The sequence below is a fragment of the Cibotium barometz genome, chromosome 48 (genome assembly GCF_041138505.1).
Source record: "Cibotium barometz isolate CiBa-2024 chromosome 48, ASM4113850v1, whole genome shotgun sequence".
Taxonomy (NCBI): domain Eukaryota; kingdom Viridiplantae; phylum Streptophyta; class Polypodiopsida; order Cyatheales; family Cibotiaceae; genus Cibotium; species Cibotium barometz.
In genome coordinates, this window is record NC_141093.1 from 7,131,693 (window position 1) to 7,148,585 (window position 16,893).

The 16,893-nt window shown below is 41.3% G+C and overlaps 1 non-coding gene across 1 annotated transcript; it reads left to right on the forward strand.

Annotated features, from left to right (window-relative positions):
* Positions 1-7,171: 7,171 nt before the first annotated feature.
* On the forward strand, positions 7,172-7,253 carry TRNAS-GCU (transfer RNA serine (anticodon GCU)). The gene has a single exon. It is a non-coding gene; the product is annotated as a tRNA-Ser (tRNA).
* Positions 7,254-16,893: the final 9,640 nt, after the last annotated feature.

Sequence of the window (16,893 nt, forward strand, 5' to 3'; positions counted from 1 at the left end):
ATATCCCCCAATCAATGGTATCCTCATAGGACCATATACATCACTATGTATAAGTTTTATTTTGATGTTTGATGTGCCATTGCATCTTGCAGAAAATGCACCCCTCACCACATACATTTTAAATAAGGGCCTCAAGCTTTGGCAACTTTGACACCATCTCTTACCTTTTAAGATGCAACAAAATACCAAAATAAAGTGACCAAAGTGGTCATGCCATAGCTCTGCATCATTTATAGCACATGTACCAATAGTTGAACAAGAATTATGTGCCAATCTCTCATACTTGTCCAACCTGTTCAACGTACAAGCCTATATGGAGCTTGGCCAGATACCACAGTGTCCATCACTCCTGTAAAAAGCCCATGGCTTGGAGTACTAGGATACCATAGTGATGTCTCTATCACTCTAGTCATGAATTGTACACATATTATCAACAAATCTGACCACTGTATATGTCGTAGCAATGGGCAAATGCTGATATTAAGCTCTTTTTAATGCTTAGAACAAACAAGACTTCTAAGAGAGTGATTGCCCCCACCATTTGCAGCAATGAGCACAACTTTACCAACTCCTTTCTCACTAGATATGATGAGTTGAGAAATAATGCTCATTTTTATGAAAAGTGCACCAATGCATGTGCTTGTGCATCCCTGCCATCCCACCTAGCTTGTTCCACTATGCGAGGTGTAGAGGCATGCCATAGTTAGATCTGATAGTATCACCATCTAAAGTACATGTATTATCCTACACTGGTGAGATAGGGCATGCTTGACAATAACAACATTCGAAAGCCCTTTGGCAATAATCAATACATGATGCATCATATAGGACCACAATGAATAGTTCATCCTGTCAACCTTATTCTATGTGGAAAACATCCCAAATACATCACTACCTACCATTTTAGCCTGCAAATAACAAATCTCTGGTATAAAATGCAAATGTGCAAACTACCTCTAGGTACTATAAATGCTCAGTAAATGTAACCAAGAGAGCTACGTATATCACTGATGATGAAGAAACTTGCAAAGTGTGAAAAATGGCAGAGTGTAGAGTGTATAAATGTTACTAGTACGAATATAGAAATCAATGATAATGAACGGCCATGCTTTCAAAAGCTGTTGATGATAAGCTCAAAGATGCGATGTCGATGAGGATAGTGGCAGCCATGTATGCGCTGAAGTGCAAAAAACCTAATATTGAACAAAGACAGTTTGAACTAACACTCCCTTGAGATATCTATGAAAATCTTCTAGCATGCGAATGAGTCCCAAAATTCCTTGAGCTGTGTGAAAATGCTATTGGCATAGATAATAACCCGCTATATGGTATACCTTCTCCACCTAGGAGGATAGCTCAATCTACGACAATCAAGATGACAAGGAGATGAGCACCAAGAGAACCTTCTCTAATACAAATTGTTGGAGTGGAGACAAAGATAACAGCATGTACACAGAGAGATACATCAAGCAACGAGAGATAGAGAGGAGCATAACACTCAACGTAGATTGATGAGAATAAGTGAAGAGTACAAGTGAAGTGACATAATAAGGTCACTTACACACACTTATAAGAGTGTGTACACACGCTTGGGGAAAAAAAGCCTCCTAAGGAGAAAAAAAGTACCTCGGCCCATTATTAACCTATGTCCACACACGAGGTCCACACATCACTGTCATTTGAATGGCTATAGCTACAACAATGATAAAGGAAAAATTCGACGATTACAAAGTTGATGGAGAAAACCACCAATTTAATGAGAAGATGAAGAATCTAATGAAGACCAACAATTTAGTAAAGATCAAAGTTGCTAAAGAATTTGATGAGTGATGATTAAAGAGCTACAAACAACCATAAGTCCATGACGACGATGACACTGATCTTGTCAACGATGAAGGTTTATTGATCTCGATGAAGATTTTGATATACTGCCTGATGTGCTAATTAGATCCAAGTTGATGTAGATCTAGTGGTGATGAAGCCTCCATCACATTTATAAATTGCATTTATAAAAGAAAATTTACTAAAGTTGATAAGCCCATGCGAACTTCCTCTAATTTGAGGATCAAGCCCCTCAACACTAACATGGGTTTTAAACCAAATCAATAAACATGGAGTAATGGCCACAAAAAAGAAAACATCATGTAACCTACTCCCCCCCGTTTTGTTGCACCAAGTAGAACATGGCTCTTCTTGTGCACGAAAGGAACATGCTTGTCCACCATATAGTGCCAAATCTCTTGGTTGTGTGCCATGTTTTTTGCTCTATCATGAAGGCAGAGCTACTTTTGCACGCCTATTTTACAAGTGAGTGGAGAAAACAATGTTGCCTCCACAAGAAAGCATTGCCACTTTGTTAGAATGCTTGCTCATTGATTCTGTTGTAGCTGCCAAGCTATGAGATAGGACTATGTCTTCTTACATGTTTGCAGCTTATATCACAAGTGTTGTTGATGATGCGACAAGGAAGGACAACACCCACCCACACCCACTTCTATTATGTTTCGCTACATCCATTGGCTATCGTCCTACTTGAGGAGGGTAAGTAATCGATGTTAGCGACGCTAAAACAAAGGTAAAGCGTTCACATCATGCATAATTTTGTAATTTTGGGTCAAAGTTTATATTGCCTAAATATAGTAGGTCAATCACCAAATTTAATTGAATCAAAGTCAAATCCTAGTCTAGTTCATGGTCACTGGTGTCCGCGATATCAAGGGTAGCACATAGACAAAGTCTAGGAAAATTTATAGGCTTTGATAAGGAAGTTTAAGCTTACGAGCATGCAATCACGTCAAAGGTGGGCGCTTGAGGTGTGTTCATGCTAAAGACTCATGTTAGTTATAACCTCTATGGAGATGCCCATTATTTTATTGCATGATATTTTATACCAAGATTAATGTGTTTAATCAGATGTGTGCACTGATTAATGTTTTTAATGAACTGTGTGCACTACACCCCGCTGACTAATATTGTTTTGGATGTAGGAGGCGGCGGATTATTTGTTAATCGCAGGTGGAGCATGTGATAGACCACTATGAGATATTATTTTTGTAAGGCTAAGGCCTCAAACCTTTGTACATAGCAATTAGTATTATACTTTTGGTAGGCTCGAGACTTTATATTTGTAGCTTGCTATATTTTTGTAAGAACTTTAACGCTCAAAAACTCAAAAGGCACTTGGAGTTATCAAACTTTTAATACATATAAATATGCGTGAGTGATACAAGGGGCTACACTCATCTAGGGGAGATTCAACCCAATCTTGTGTCGACGGTGATCTCTTTCTTATCTTTAAGCTCTCTTGTGTATTTTTAATTGTTTATATAAGGTTGATGTTTTTAATTTGATCTTCCTAGTCTATGGTTTGCTTTAATTTTTGTGCTAGAGAATTAGAATTCTTCTCCAAGTGTCATAAAGATCCTAACAACTCAATACAATTAAGGTAGATTGGCATCTACAATCAACCAAAGATGGATATAAGCACAATCAAGCTGGTACAGGTATGAACCACCCACACTTATCTTATCCATTTGTAGATGAGTCAATTTCTCTACTTTATAATTGCATTATCCTATACTTTGTGTTGTTTTCTCACTTTCCCTCTTGCTAATGGTTCTCTATCCATTTGTAGATAAGTCAATTTCTTGCTGCCATTCTCTATTCTCTGTACCATTGTGTCCGTTAGAAGTGACTTAGATTCCCTTTTGACTTCTTGTTTACAGGATTCGATTAGCTTAAGACAAAAAGAAAGTGAATTGAGTGAGTGCATGTGGGATTAGGTTAAGGCAAAAAAGAAAGTGAATTGATTTGTTGATGGCTTCTGCCATGAACAAATCATGGCTTCTAGAGTAAAAAAAGAACAACTCTCTCACAGTAAGTAGTACCTTCGTACTTGGAGTAGGGATAGCCTTCTAGTCCTCCTAGCCTTTCTACTGACCTTACTCTCATTTCTCCAACTCTAAGGCGCTCCTCGCCTTCAACAGGAATGCTAGTTGTTTACCGCTATACTAGCTCATCTTTGTCAATGTGCATCAACTAGCTGCACCTATACCTGTGCACGGGCCAGGGATAGAATTTTGATTCATGGGAGGGAGGCCATAGCTGATTAAGCTGCGCAATATCTTCACTAAGCACAAATCCTCATAAATTAGAAAGGGTGGTAGTAAGGATTGTTGAGAAAACGTGGTGCTCATGATAGATCAAGTGTGTGGAGAGGAGAGACTCAAAAAGTACAAGAACAATATCTTGCTTATTAAGTTGTTTATGAATACAACTAGGCCTTGCTCACATACAAAATGCCTCATGGCCTCACCTTTAAATAGGTGAACAAGTGGACCTCAAGTCCATTCACACTCACACCCTTCTCTCACCCTTCTATATAACCTTAGTCTCTTAATACCCCCCCTCAATACCAACTATGGAAGGATGAAATAGGTGGTATTGGACCATAGGATGCCTTTATAACATTAGGCGTACAAGGTTTGGAATATAGGTGTGATTATCTAGGATTTTACAAGTATGTTCCTAGAGCCTTAGAGGCTATTACATTGATGCCTTCTAAGTCTTTATTTGTTGTCGATGAAGATGTACACCTCAATGATGGTGCACCCCACTTTTGTGTTTGCTTGACTTCTTGTAGATGACATGCTTTAGACATACATGCCATTGCTTCCACCATATGCTTTCTACCTTGACCATTCTCACACAATGATCAAAAGCAGGCTGCCACCCTTGCTTTAATGGTTTGCTTTTAGATGGTCCTCCAACATGCTTGATACTTCCTTGAATAATATATCTCCTCCATGAGTAATGAGGTAGATTTAAATAGGGAAGGGAAAGGGAGGGTCTTACCACTTGCCTTATGGATTGGTCAAGGGTAGTGTCTACTCCACAATTACAATAGCTTTTATGCATGTTGGTTAAATGATACCCTTTAGGGTTTGAAGTTACAAGGTTAATGAGAGTGAGTAAGTGGTTGAGGTAAATGCTCAAACCAATAAGGTTGATCATCCTTGGCTCAAGAAGGAGAGGGCATGGCTCATAATGTTGCCAATGCCTCTTACAAAAACAATGCCAAAAGATGTTTAAAATCATGACAAACAACAAGGTAGAGCATTTAGGGATGCTATGCTCAACCTTACAACTCATCTAATACGATGAAAATGCAGAATATGCAGCGGAATGAAATGCCTTGGGCTTGGGAAACGAGAACATATGGCTTATGGCATGCCTATATCTCTTACAAACAAGGGCCTCAAGGGTAATACACATAAACATTGAAGATGAACACTTAGTGTACATGTGTTCAAGTTTAAAAACACTCAAAAATTTGAGTTTGATGAAAAAACCAGAATTCTTCAACCTCTTTAGCTTATGAGATGAAGACTATTGGTTCATGGTTGCACCATTTCTCTTTGGAAGAAGCGGTTGATGATGAAGACTTGAATGTGGCACTTATGGTGTGTGCCCGGCCTCCATGTTGATGAAGAAGAGTCTCCTTAATGTAAATGACCTCCTTCTTTGATGGTTAAGATCACCTTAGTGTTAAGCAACACTTTGGTTGATGATTAATATCACCATTAGTGTGTATAAAACATAATTAGTGCTAAAAAGTATATTTTTAGTGTAAAATAACACTTATTTTAGTGATTAATTTACCATTAGTGTTTAATAATACTATTAGTGTTTAAGAACACTTTTCCTTTGCTGGATTAATAGAGTAATTAGTGTTAAACAATATAATTAGTGCTTAAAAGCACACTTTGAATCACTTTGAAAGCTTAAAGTTGGTGTTGATGCTGAAGCTTGTTGAGCATGAGGCTTATGGCTACCTCATGTGGATGGGAGCTCTTCAAAATCAAGAAAGAGATCAGCTACAAGCATTCACAACACCATTTGAGTGATTAAAGCAAGGGGGTGATGATATGAGCAAGAAAAATCACCAAAAATCAAGCTTTAATGGAAGCTTGAGGGGAAGAAAAAATGGCGCCTGGTCTTTTGCTTCCAGCCGACGCTACAGTGGATGAAATGCTGTCATATTTGAGCTGTAGACCCTCTACTCATTGGGCTACAATAGCCCTAATACCCCTTCTCTTATGGTGGTCTATAGCCGGGCTATGGCTGTACGACCACAGCTGCGCAGGAGACTGGCCGTCGACCTGCTGTGCAGACGAAATGCCGCGGCGCAGTGTAGAGTTTTCCAACAATTGCTGGTACGACCTGATGCGCCCACGAGTCCTTTACACCTTCCTTGAAGAAAGCTTTGAAAGATATTGCCTCTACAGCCTGCTGGAAGGCCTCCACCATGAGAGGGTTGAGCTCCACACAAGGAAGATAAGCAAAAAATGGATATTTTTGACCTATTCTACACCACAAGTGATTCAAATCACCTAAGCTCTAGATACCATGTTGAGAAGACGTGGTGCTCATGATAGATCAAGTGTGTGGAGAGGAGAGACTCAAAAAGTACAAGAACAATATCTTGCTTATTAAGTTGTTTATGAATACAACTAGGCCTTGCTCACATACAAAATGCTTCATGGCCTCACCTTTAAATAGGTGAACAAGTGGACCTCAAGTCCATTCACACTCACACCTTTCTACATAACCTTAGTCTCTTAATAAGGATGGTATTGCATTGTGTGTAATAGGTGTTCAATGCTCCTTAATTGGCCCACTCCACGTCGACAAGACAGCAGCAATTTAGGCACAGCTCTCACACGGGGCTCCCTCTTTTATTATACGTGACATCTGGGGTATGATTAATAGTTTGGGCAATCACTACGTTGAGCGACGATATCATGAGAGGAGCGGAAAGGGCACGCGGCCGCGATCAGCAGGCTGGAGGACTCTGTCGAAGCTCAGAGGCTAATATACCAAAAACAATATATATATATATAGAGAGAGAGATATATATATATATATATATAGAGCTGACGTGTTTATTAACAATTTACGTCATCATAGTAGTATTTTGATATTGCACACACCAACTACAAGAGCAGCTCCACTAGTGGCGGCGCCCAACCAACCAAAGTCCCCCAACGCTCTCACCGAAGACGCGCGAAATTTCCATCGTCACTGTCGTTGGATAATAGGAGAAAGTTGTTTCAACTTGCGTTGTTGTTTCATTCTTTCACTGTAGTGCCAGCCGCCACTTGCAACGGGGGTCGCTTTGGCCGAGTGGTTAAGGCGTGTGCCTGCTAAGTACATGGGGTTTCCCCGCGAGAGTTCGAATCTCTCAGGCGACGCGACCCGTTTGTTTTTTAACATTATTGTTAAAGTATAACGTGCTCACGGACTGTACGTGTGTCTGTAGAAGGTATAATAACATGCCAATAGAGTGAAATATTAGTTAGTATACCTGAATAAGAATTTCTGTATATTACATTTGTGGTGTCGAACATCAACACTAGTGGTGGAGTGACACCATTTCTGTAACTCTTGGGATTTACTCGTATATTTATCATTATTTTTCAAATTTTAGGGACTTTGGATGCGCGCTTTAGGGAAATGGTAGGTTATCAAAATAGGGTTCTAGGCACCCTTGGCATCATTTCGAGCAGTTCCGGACACACCAAGGAACACACGACCTAAGATTTGGATTATGCGAGGGATGTGCCTACCATCAGGTCATTGGGGCCCAACTATTGGAGTGTGTTCACATCATCATTAAAGAGGATGGACAAGTTGTTCTTGTAATTTAGTGATCTTGCCAAGTTATTAAAGTGCTTTTGGACCGAGAGGACAACTCTATTATTCATGTGGATACGCCTTTTGGTAGGTGCCTATTGGAAAGATGATCTTGCCAAGTTATTAAAGTTCTTTTGGACCGAGGACAACTCTATTATTCATGTGGATACCCCTTTTGGTTGGTAGTAGGTGCCTTTTGGTAGTAGGTGAAGAGGTTAGAGCTTGGAGTTGGTGTGGCTAAGGGTTATAGTGGTGAAGAGGTTAGAGCTTGGAGTTGGTATGCCAATGATGACATGGACACATTGTGGCAGTCGCGACGCAACACATCCAATTTATCACCCCTCCATAGGAAGCCCAGAAAGTCACATCTAGATCTTTCACATTCATTTGCTAAAATGTCCCTCACCATTCAAGACGACTCCTGCTCCATTGACCCTTAAATGCTCTGCATTGTCCGAGTTTGCCTACTCCATGCCCAAGTCAAAACCTTCCATCTACAATCTCTTTAGGGTCACCTAAATGCTATGACATAGTCCATTTGATTTAAGCATCCCCTTTCCTTGATAAGATCGGGCTCACAGCCTTCCACACAACTAGTCACGATGGGGCCCGGATCCCTTAATTACATTGAGTCCTACCACAATACACATAATTTAGGGGAGGTTGAGATGTCGGATTGGTCCCTTCATCGGATCCTACTAATCAAGGATCTCGTGTGTGCAGAGCCCAGTGGGAAGGAAATCATGACCAAGCTTCGACACCTAATCACCAACGATGGTCTCAATTCCAATGGGGAGGATAAATTTGACCACAAAGTCATCCCAGAATGGGTGCCACACCGATTGTTGTGTGCTCACCTTTCTCACTCACCAGAAGGCACAAGACCTACCATCCTCCAAGCTACTTTCTAGCCAACCGACCAACTGAGCCAAAGCCTCCATAGCCAACAACTACTGAGCTCCAAAGCTCTTGCAAAGAACTCGACACTACGTACATATGCTCACAAAGATCCTTTGTCATGCCATTGACAAAGAGCTTCCCATCCGTGTGCCTCGCCTAGCCCATTCATGCCTTGTGGTGCCACATTCCATTGACACCCCCAAGTCCCAACCTCTTCCAAAGAAACATAAAGGAGAGCCATCCTACATTCCATATGTTTCTTCCCCAAGGCCCACAAACAGAGGAACCTTCAACCAGCCCCCCACTTGCCTTCACCATTGGCTCCAATTGAATGATTGATGATGATCTTGTGAATATTTGAGAATACATGTTTGGATTTCCTTGTGGTCATTTGAGAGAGTTTCTTTTGATCTGCTATTTGTTTTCTTCATCCGCTCATCAAGATTGAGGCTTATTATGTGTTACACAATCTTCTTTGAATATTCAAAGGATCAAATTGTGTGAAATCAAGGTTTTCTTCTATGTTTTGGTTCAATTCTATGTTTTATGAAAGGAGTTCTTTTGGTGATGGCTAACTCTAGTTGAGTTGGGCTTGGGAGGGCAGTTAGCTTGAGTTAGGGTTGATTCTAAGTCATCCAGGCATCATAATGATCAACAGGTGGTATAGAGATGTTGTTCTAACTAGTATTAGTTGAGGGAAAGTGATTCTGTACATTAGCTAACAATTCTGAACCTGTCTGAGGACAACTGTCAGAAGGCTTACTATTTTATAGTGTTTTTGAGGAATCAATTTAACACGGTAGGTCAGCTGATTGCTTCTGAGGCTTGGAGCTGGTGTTGTTTAAGTGCTTTGAGGTCCCTGTGGTCAGCTGACTCTCAAAGGAGTAAGAATCTGTGTAAGCTAGGTCAGTTTGGTTAGTTGGCTAGAGGCCCATTCGAAGGCAGTTGTGAGCTCGTAGCAACAATCAACAAAGAACCTAGAAGGTCATATGTTGCCTAGTTAAGAAGTCTCTGAGGGATTATAGCTGTCAAAGGACACTTTAGGAAGTGTCAGAATTATCGTTGACTTCGGAGGCAGAACAGCTGTGTAGCAGAATTCGAAAGCAGAGACTGCAGGAGGAAGGTCAGAAGACAATCAGAAGAGGGTTAGCATGACCATCAAGAAGGCCTAGGGAGTGTGGATATTCATTCCGCGGACACCGGAGAGACATAGAGGACATTGGAGAATCAAATCTAGACTGGGAGAGACATCCGAATTCAGAGACAAGTGACAGTAAGTGTTCTGACTTGTTTGGGGCAGCCAAGAGAGTATATTGTCAGACATAGGTTAGCTGAGGGCAGCTAACCTATGTTTGAAAGGTTTTAAGATCTGTTTGTGAGGCTATCGGATGGGGAGAACACCTTGGGATTCTGAAGAGCAGATTACAGATAGGATATAAAAAGAAGTCTTTGGAGGTAGGATCTGAGAATTTCTATGTCTGTTGGGGGTGTGTATGGTCAGCTAGCAGTCAATTGTGGTCAGGAGAGGATGTTAGGTAATAGATCAAAGACACCGGAGGTGACCATAGAGGACAACTGAGTCAGCTGAAGTCATTAGGGTGGCTAGGAGGGTAGTGAAGTCATTAGGGTGGCTAGGAGGGTAGTGAAGTATCCCTTTAGGGAAGCTGAGGGACCCACGAGATAGAAGATGGGTGGTGCCTACTACTGGTGTTGTTCTTGATGGGGTTTGGTACTAGTGATAGACTCCTCTCATGGTGGTGTGCTTCAGATGGAGCTATAGAAGCAGTGTTTCCTGAAGCCATCAGCATGACATGTGCAATATGTTATAATTGGATTCTTCATATCGCCCGTCCTTCCATGTAGCATTAGGAGAAATTCAAGCTCCAAATGGGCCGTTTAAGGGCTTTCTCTCTCATCCTGGAATCCCAAAAAGTGCAAAAATAATATTATTATATTGGGTTTATCTCTCTTGTTTTTGAATCTAAATTTGCCTTTTTTCATATTTTCTAAAGAGATTCAATGCTTATTTTATTCTAATGTGCTTAAATTATACTATGTAACTTCAACCACTGCGAGTAAAATTTATAAATGTGAAAAGCTAGTACTGTATAAAGTAAGAAAACAAGTACGGAGATATTTCTGACATATGTAACTATGCAACTATATTTCTGACTTAAGTACAACATGGAATTAGAAGATGTTGATTGGAAATATTGGCATTTTTAAAAAGAACTCAAATATAGCTTGAAACCAACTTAGTATTTTAAAAAGTCCTTTTTTTCACCGTAATTAGACATGCGTAAGTTCTATTCTAGTGCATTCATGAAGTTATGGTGGTTGTGATTGGGTGAGTTGTCCTCATTCAATAGCCACTCTTCTCCATTTGAATTTCCCTCCATTCGAATCTTCAATCTCTCAAGGAAGCCTCTAAGCTTTCACCTTAATCTCATCTTTCCTCACATACTATTTATGCATGGACAATAATGAAGAGAGATTTGGCTTTCTCGTGCCTTCAAGTGGAACCAAAAATTCATATTTACCTTCATTGATTTTCTATACCCGATTATTTTGCTACCAAGAAGTGTTATTACATCAAGAAGTGTTGCTATAATGCTCAATGGAGGTATGGACATGTTTAGAGGACATTAATTTTTATTTTATTTGAAATGTAAGTGTTTAAAATTAATGATAATATTTTACTACATTGTATATTTTTACAAAGAAAGGAGTTAATTGTAATTCAGTATTATTTTGTGGTATGTAGAACATCAGAGATAATTCTAAGAAACAATTTATACATGTGGACCTGGATGATGAGTATGCTCCTCTCTAATAAGAGAAAAGAGGCTTCTAAGGTCAACCCTTATGTAATGCAATAGGCTAGGAAATTAGGGAGAAAGCATGTTGATATATGGGTGGAATCCTTGACCCAACAACCACCTAAATTTTTAGGCCTAACTTCTTTTATCAAATATGTTTGGAGGGCAATGCTGGCTTGCTTGGTTACATAACAAGGCTTGCTATAGTCAGGTGTAAAGTGTTTGGATATCGTCATACAAAGGATGTTGATGGATGAACAAAGATCTGATCAAGCAGTTAAATGCTCGACTACCTAACACAAAGAATGAATACAATGAGTTGGTAGAAGTTGTTCATGCTCAGCATTTGTAGAACCATGAATCGGAACAAAGGATGTTGATGATGAAGGAAGATCTAATCAAGCAGTTAAATGCTCGACTTTCCAACAAGGAGAATGAATACAATGAGGTGGTAGAACTTGTTATTCATGCTCAACATTTGCAGAACCATGAATTGGAACAAAAAGAAAAAGATCTAGAGGCCAAGAACAAGAAGATAGTCATACATGGGTCCACCTCTAATTTGGATGCTGCATTATCAAAAAATAGTGTAAACTACAAACGTCGTATACATGCCGAGACTAACAAGTTGAAGAACCTTATGTTGAGATATCGAGCTCGTCTAGTGAGGCGGTGGACACTGATGACCCGCCTGGGGGATAGGCCCCACACTTACACCACTGGCATGGTTGGTGAGATCTTGGGTGATATGCGGCCAGTGGGATGACAGGCTGTGTGACAGCCATTCTAGAGACCGGCATAGTTATAGCGCCAGCTCATTTAGTCGGGTTCACACTATAGAGAACCCGTGTATGTATTTTGGTTGAGTACCTTTCATATTGTGTGTACTCTTATCTTGTATATGGTGTGTTGAGTAGAGAAGAAGAAGATTTCAGCCTCTCACCTTGTGTGTTCTCTATTAGGGTTTTGTGAGTGAGTGTGTGTGCTTGCAAGAGCTCAAGCTCTCTTCCCCCCTGCATCTTTTCATGGTATCAGAGCTTGGTTTGTGCTAAGGGCTGAGCTGCAAGCAAGAGAACCACAGGAAGCGGTACGAGGGTAAGAGCTTCAACTACTCTTCCCTATTTGTGTTGGTGACTACACCCTTGTCGAGAGCTCTACGGGAGGCACCGGCAAACGATCTCTGATTGAGGAGCTTTCTTCGTGGGAGTAAAGCTATAGGGCAACTATACCGTCCTATCGGACAATATTTTATAGGCCAAAAACGCGTTTCGGGTGCGTCTGGACCTCCGTTTTTCAGAAAGCAGGCGATTTCGAGCACTGCGGGTAAGTCATCGATTCTCTGCAGAACTCTGTTTTAAGAACTACAAGAAGACAGATTGACTGTGCACACACTGTGGGTGCTGCAAAGAGGTCTACAGTTGCCATTGGGTGTATGTATTCACATTGAGGTCACTGGTTGTGACATTTGAGAGTACTACAGTACCGCTGTGCAGAAAATACTGCAGTTTGTGCAGAAAAACCAGAGTGCAGTTTCTGGTAAAATTGTGTTTGGCAAGATGTCTAATGATGGCATAACACAGATTGTGGCTGAGAAGCTGGATAAGAATAACTTCCATGCTTGGAGGTTCAGGTTGACGAATTTCCTGATGGAAAAAGGCTATTGGGACTACATAGAAGGTGAGCATGAAGAGGCACCGGAGATACCGAATATAAATCCGACTGCTGCAGATGTGAAAGAGTTTAAAGACTGGAACCAAGGAGCCAGGAAGGTTATGTATTGGCTCTCCATTAGTATACAGGACACCATGATTGGGCACATTCAGGATGCCAAGTCCCCCAAGGAGGCGTGGGACACCTTGGTAAAGCTTTATGAAACAAATACCAAGGCACGCAAGATACAGTTGAAGAATGAACTTCATACTGTGGAGAAAAAGAGCATGCCTGTGAATGACTATGCGCTGAAGATAAAGGGTATTGTGGAATCCCTTGCATCTATTGGTGTGTCAGTAGATGATGATGACAAGGTGGAAGTCTGTCTACGTGGTCTCGGGCCACAATACAAGGCGTTCAAGACGTCCATTCAGACTCGGGAAAACATTCCCAACTTTACAGATTTGGTGTCTATGCTGATTATCGAAGAGAAGAGCTTGGGTGAAGACCAACAGTCTTCACAAAGCAAAAACAGTTCAGAGCAACAGGCCTTCTACACGAGTTCAGGAAGAGGACGAGGTAGAGGAGGCCATGGACGCGGTCAAGGAGGTGGCCGAATAGGTAATCAGAATTATGGCCAGCAGCAACAACAACAATAACAGTCCCAAAATCAACAACAACAACAACAACACGCAGGTGGAAGAGGCAAATTCAGAGGCAGGGGGAGTCAAAGAGGCCGTGGAAATTAGCAAAGGCAGTATAATGATGCACGTGAATGCTATTATTGTGGTAAGCCTGGACATGTGCAGGCAGAATGTTATAAGAAGCAGGCTGACATGCAAAATGGAAAAGTGCAGCAAAACAACTATGCATCCTCCTCAAGCAGAAATAATGAGGATAATGAAAGGTTGTTTGTTATGCAGCATGTCGTGAATGCCATGTCTGAAAATGTTGATGTAGCACAAAAAGATAATGTATGGTATGTGGATTCAGGCGCTTCGAACCACATGACAAGTCATGGGGAGTGGTTCAAGGAGATGAAAAACCCGGAAAGACCAGGTTTTGTGGCAACAGGGGATGACACTGCTCATCCAATTGCCCATGTTGGAGATGTGCCATTGTCTATGCAGGATGGCAAAGTGAAGTACCTTGCAGATGTACTTCATGTACCAAACATAACAAAGAATCTGGTTTCAGTTGGCCAGATGATTGAGCAGGGTTTGCAGGTTTGGTTTAACCCTGATGGGTGTTATGTTGAAGATTTTAAAGACAAGTGCAGGTTGGTTGCAAAAGGCAACAGAGTGGGCAGAATGTTTACATTGAATATAGACATGCCTGAAATGAGTGCTGCGATGTTTGCAAATGGTTCAGGAATTGTTGCAGACACAGACATATGGCATAAAAGAATTGGACATGTAAATGTGCAGAGATTGAAGTCTATGCAGACAAAAGGAATTATGACAGGGCTGCCAAAATTTAAAGTGGAAGGTATGCAGAAAATATGTGAAGCATGCCAATTTGGGAAGCAAACAAAGCATGTGTTTCCACGTAATAGATATGTGAGTAGAAATGCACTAGATGTTGTGCATTCAGATGTATGGGGTCCTACGAAGACCATATCTATGGGAGGCTGCAGGTATTATGTGACTTTCATTGATGACCACACAAGGAAAGTGTGGGTATATTTCATGAAGGGGAAGAGTGAGGTGTTCACTCACTTTCAGAATTTCAGAGTTTTGGTTGAAAAGCAAACAGGGAAATATGTAAAGTGCCTAAGGTCAGATGGAGGGGGAGAGTACTTCTCCAATGAGTTCTCTGAATTTTTGAAGAAGAATGGTATTCGGAGACAGTTTACATGCAGATACACTCCGCAACAAAATGGAGTTGCTGAGCGGAAAAACAGGCACATTGCTGAGATTGCGTGAGCATTGATGGAAGAGAAGAATATGCCGCATTGCTATTGGGCTAAGGCTGTTTCTACAGCAGTATACATCATGAACAGGACTCCAACTGCAGCCATACATGATGTAACTCCAGAGGAGAGGTTTACTGGCAGAAAACCAGATTTGTCTCATCTGAAAGTCTTTGGATGCATTGCATATGTGCATGTGCCAGATGAGCTGAGAACTAAGCTGGATCCAAAAGCTGAAAAATGTGTGTTTATTGGATACTCCCTTGAGCAAAAGGGATACAGGTGTTATAACCCTGCTACACGTGAGTTGAGGGTAAGCAGGGATGTTGTCTTTGATGAGATGAGCAGCTGGTATGCTGCTAAAAAAGAAGCTGTTGGGGCTGATGTGAGTGGAAGTGTGGTTGCACAGAATGTAGGTCAGCAATCACAGTCTTTGAGTGGACCAGGAGAGTCCTCATCTAGTGGGTCTATTGATAGACCATGGAGTGGCAGGCTGCGTCATAATACCAGTCCTGCAAATGTCATTAGTACATCACGTAAAGGAAAAGAGAGTGTGATTGAGCCCCTTGGTATGCCTGACATTTCTGCGGGGCATTCTCGTGTTGATGGTGGAAAGTCTAGTGGCTCAGATATGAGCCTTGATGAGGAGCTTGGGATCCCAGCTATGAGAACACCTGGTGTAAAGAAGGCTATGGAAGCCATGAATGAAAAGCTGCGAAGATCAGGGAGAGTGAAGAACCCTGTGCAAAGACTTACATATGATGGTTATGTGGCACATCACTATGCATATATGGCAAAGGTTGTGCAGGCTGTTGAGCCCACATGCATTGATGAGGCTGTTGGAAATGTGTGTTGGGAGAAAGCTATGGATGAGGAGATGGATGCACTATATGGAAATGAAACTTGGGATTTAGTGCAATTGCCTGAAGGCAAGAAAGCCATTGGATGCAAGTGGGTGTACAAAGTTAAACATACCAGTGATGGAAGCATAAACAGGTACAAGGCTAGATTGGTAGCCGAAGGATATGCGCAGACATATGGGATTGATTATGAGGAAACTTTCAGCCCAGTTGCCAAGATGGCAACGGTGAGAGTTGTGATAGCAGTGGCTGCGTCAAAGCAATGGTCTTTACATCAGATGGATGTAAAGAATGCATTCTTGCATGGGGATTTGCAAGAAGAGGTGTATATGTTGCAGCCACCTGGTTATGAGGATGTGGGTCACCCCGAGCATGTTTGCAGGTTGAAGAAAGCCTTGTATGGCTTAAAGCAAGCACCAAGAGCATGGTCTGACAAGATTTCTGAATATCTTGTCACTATTGGCTTTCATGTAGTCAATGCAGATTTCTCACTGTATGTGAGACATGGTGATAGAGGAGTTGTGCTTGTTGTCATCTATGTAGATGACTTGATCATTACGGGGGACCATGATGCAGAGGTCTTTGATGTAAAGATCTTGCTTAGACAGAAGTTCGAGATGAAGGATCTTGGGGAGCTCAGATATTTCTTGGGCATTGAGGTGATTAGGTCACCACATGGCATTGGATTACTGCAGAGATAGTATGGCTTGGACATGTTGTCCAAGTATGGTATGACAGGCTGTAAGCCTATTTCTGTGCCATTGGATCAGAATGGCAAGTTGAGTGCAGATTCAGGAGAGACCTTGGAGGATCCTACTATGTATAGGTGCATAGTAGGAAGTTTGATCTACATGATGATCACCAGACCAAATTTGAGCTATGCTGTTGGGTTGGTGAGTCAGTTTATGCAGGTCCCACGGAAACCGCATTTGGATGCAGTGAGACGCATACTGAGGTATGTGAAGTCTACTTTGCATTGTGGACTATTCTATGAGACTGGGACAGAGATATGTGTACATGGGTACACAGATGCTGATTGGGCTGGTAGTATCTCAGA